Source organism: Argiope bruennichi, chromosome 11, assembly GCF_947563725.1.
Source record: "Argiope bruennichi chromosome 11, qqArgBrue1.1, whole genome shotgun sequence".
NCBI classification, from domain to species: Eukaryota; Metazoa; Arthropoda; class Arachnida; order Araneae; family Araneidae; genus Argiope; species Argiope bruennichi.
In genome coordinates this window covers 89,381,857-89,385,963 of record NC_079161.1, presented here as the reverse complement: position 1 = coordinate 89,385,963, position 4,107 = coordinate 89,381,857, and the positions used below count along the sequence as shown (strand labels likewise).

At 35.9% G+C, this 4,107-nt stretch overlaps 1 long non-coding RNA gene across 1 annotated transcript; it reads left to right on the top strand.

Annotated features, from left to right (window-relative positions):
* The first annotated feature begins 1,177 nt into the window (after nt 1–1,177).
* Nucleotides 1,178–1,565, top strand: LOC129956877 (uncharacterized). The gene is made up of 3 exons (XR_008782709.1): nt 1,178–1,261; nt 1,344–1,427; nt 1,510–1,565. It is a non-coding gene; the product is annotated as an uncharacterized LOC129956877 (long non-coding RNA).
* The last annotated feature ends 2,542 nt before the right edge of the window (nt 1,566–4,107 follow it).

The following is a 4,107-nucleotide window of genomic DNA, read 5'->3' as shown; positions in this document are numbered from 1 at the left end:
ACCTTTGACCTGTGCCGGAGCGTGTTGTTATTTCTTGTTTGCTGTGCTAACTCCTGCTTATTTTTGAAGATGGCTTCTACTAAGAGAACTATTAGCGAGGTAAGTTTTTTTTCTTTTCTAGTGAAATTTTCTTTTTATTTTAAATAGCTGATTCATAACATTTTATGTGTATGTAGTATTTAAAATTACATTTCGCATATAAGATTTAGAAAAATTAAACGAGGGTTAGTCTTACCATAAACAGGCAGCGTGGATATTTCGAAAAAAGATGTAGCATGCTGTTTACTTTTAGTTTGCTAAACTGTGCGAGAATTCTTCCTTACTATATTTGTTTGCATCAACAACTTGTATTTCGTATTTGAAATAACCCTGCATATTATATAAGGTATTAGAAGAAACGTGTAGTTTAAATAGTATGTATTTTAAACGAGACTTAGAAGAAACGTGTAGCTTGAATATTGTACATTTTAAACGAGGCTTAGAAGAAACGTGTAGCTTGAATATTGTACATTTTAAACGAGGCTTAGAAGAAACGTGTAGCTTGAATATTGTGCATTTTTAAACGAGGCTTAGCAGAAACGTGTAGCTTGAATATTATGCATTTTTAAACGAGGCTTGGAATAAAGGTGTTTTCTAAATAGTCAGGGAAAATACTTTGTTATTTTTGAAATCTATTTACTTCTGTATTTAATACAACTTTTATTATCAGGTGTTGTTTGAAGATGAGGAAATGCCGATGAATGAATGTGATGACGATGTATGTATTCCATTTTTGTAAACTTTTAATATAACACTGTGTTACAAATCTCGTAATTTCTTTCTGATATTTTTTGTTTAGTGCTTGAGTGAAACTTCTCAGATATTTATTGAAAATGATATAGAAGCTATGGAATTCTTCAAAGACTTTGATGATGTACGTATATTATGGAATTTTCTAAAGAAATTTGTAGTAATGTTGTATTTATTAGAAATTCTGCAAAATTTTTTTTGGGCTTTTCCTTTTTAGTGTTTGAGCGAGACGAGCGAGTCTTCGCAAGTTTTTCGCGAAAATGCGATTGAAGACTTGGAAGCGATTGCAATGGGTGATAGTGATATATGTATTTCGCTTCATTCTGGAATTTTCCGATATGTACGATTATTCTGCATGAAAATTATTATCTTAAATCTTATTTTTTAGGTTTTGAGTGAAACATCACAATTGTTTAACGACTATAAAATCGATGGAATAGACGATTGTTTAAATGACTTTGATGACGATGATGTATGTTTATCATAATTCTTTCTTCCAACTTACCTAAATTATTTTATATTTATTCCAGTTCAAGTATTTTTACTTTTTTTAGCTTCCTCAGAGTGAGACATCGCAAATGTTTCACGATAATCCTATGCCTCTTCCTCTCTACTATCAAGTAGGATCTGGATTTGAGGTAAATATAGCAAGAGTTTTAGATTTCTGACTTCATTTCTATTTTTTTTTCTCGTGGATATTCATTTAACATTAATTTTTAGAACCAGCCTGGACCTTCGACACGTGGCCCTGCCTTCCTGGAAAATGTTTCGTCCGAGAACGTAGGTATAATTAAATGTAAAATTCATACACATTTTCTCTCTATAAATACGAGTAGCCTTATGTTATGATTATCACCCATCTAAAGTATTTTTTTTTTGCAGCTGGATAATGCGGTAATCGTTGACGAAACAAATAGGAGGGTCAATCAGCGATACAACGCAGAAGAGGTGACATTTAGGGCTAGGATAGAGGAAGAGAAAATACCACCTAGGCTTCAACGCACTCCCTTGGTTACAGCAGTTGAAGCAGTGAGGGCTCTTTTTAGCCTACTCATTCTGCGTTGTACGCAAAATCCAAGGCCTTCTGATCTTATTCGCTTTTGCTTCATGGCAATAGGATTAGAGAGGCCTGTGTCAACGGTTCTAATGCCGGTATCCGATGTGACAGTGGAAAGAATTGTTGCGCCCATAATGCGGGTGCTTCAATCCTACAAGAAGCTAAAACTGAAAGATGGCGTCAATGTTGACATCATCATCATTCACAGGGACATAGGTGCAGGTGGCAACCGCCGAATCATCAATATCGAAACTGATCGTCTTAAAAAACGATGAGTTCTATCAATACCGACTGACAAGGAGGGGTTATGTTGTGCTAAGGCCATTTTATATGCTTTAGCTCACTTGGAAAATGACCGGGCTGCAATAATCTCCATGAAGGATAGAAGAAGGCCTGCTCTTCTTAACAGAGCCAGAATTCTTCACAATGATGCAGGAGTTCCTTTGGGACCTTGTTCTTATTCAGAAATCAGGACGTTTGAAGACTTCCTCGACATCCAAATTGTTGTCATTTCTTCTGAAAGTTTGAACAAGGTAAGATTTGATAGTTTATCTTTAGATATTGTTTGCTTGACAAAATAAAATTATCATGGATTTGGAAAAGCGACTCGTATAACTTTATTCTCTTTATTTCTAAAGGTTTCTTACAAAGGCAGAGACAGAGAAAGACGCATCAATCTGTGGCTTCATAATGGGCATTACGATGTAATTAAAAGTCTTAAAGGGTTTTATGGCTCCGATAACTATTGCGAGCCATGTGAAAAACCCTTTATGAATCTTGAAGACCACAGATGTCAGTTTGTGTGTCCCATCTGTCTCAGGAAAGATTGCTTACCCGGTCATCCCCAACGTTGCTCCGACTGTGATAGACTTTGCCGCTCTTCCAGTTGCTTTGAATGGCATAAAGCAACTTCTGGAAAAAGACAGAAATCTTTATGCGATAAGGTAATGACTCCATTTGTATTGTATAAAATACTTTTGACGAAAGATTAATGTTTATGCTTTTCAATTCAAAATTTATATCTTTAAATTGTTATTTTATTAGATGTACCAATGCAGAAACTGTGGCAAAGTCGCATTACGGAGGATCTGCCCTATAAACATGCACAAATGTGGAACGTCCAGATGCCCTTCATGCAAGCTGTTTGTGAATGTGTCGGAACATCGATGCTTCCTGGAGGTTGTTTCACCCAAAACGCCTTCTGACAAACTGATCTTTTTCGACTTCGAAACGGATCAGTCGTCAGGCACCCATGAAGTAAACTTTGCTGTAGCACAGTATTCCAATGGGGAGGAAACAATCTTCAGAGGGTATACAGCGTGCCAAGAATTTTGTGCATGGCTGTTCACTCCCATACACAAAGGATACACTGCAATAGCGCATAACATAAAGGGGTGAGTATATTAAATATTTTTAAATATTCATTTAGTTTGTTTTTAACTATTTGCTATAATGTTTCAAGTTGACGAAAATATTTAAAATGCTAATTTTTCAGCTTTGATGGACAATTCGTCATGGCTTGGCTTCTGGAGCAAGGGATAGCACCATCTGTTATACCCAACGGTTCAAAGCTTATGTCCATTGGCCACCCGACATTGAGGATTACTCTCATCGACTCCTTCAATTTTCTGCCAATGAGTTTGTCCAAACTGCCGGGTTGCTTTGGACTAAGTGAACTGAAAAAGGGTTTTTTCCACATCTTTTCAATAAGAGAAAATCAAACGTATATTGGCCCCATTCCTGACATCTCATTTTATAGCCCAGATACAATGTCTGGAGCAATGCGAGATGAGTTTCTAAAATGGCATAGAATGCAGGAAGGGGTAGAATTTGATTTTCAAAAGGAAATGCTCTCTTATTGCAAGTAAGTATTGTTTCAACAAGTATTATTTGCAAGTATTTTTTTTGTTAAGGATATTAAAATATTTTTTTAAAAAATTTAGATCAGATGTGGATATACTCAGAAGGTGCTGTCTCGAGTTCAGGAAGCAGTTTCTCGAAATTACAGACGTGGACCCATTTTGGTAATTATTTTTAAATATTCGCTTGTTTTGTTGAATTGACTTGTTTTGAAATATAAAATTTGAAATCATTTTTTTTTTCAGTTACGTGACCATTGCCTCGGCTTGTATGGCAACATACAGGTACAAGCATATTCGGAAGAATTCAGTAGCCATGGTGCCAGTACATGGATACATCAACAGCACCAATTACAGCCCTGATGCTATACGCTGGCTGGATTTCATTGCAGCCCAGGAAAA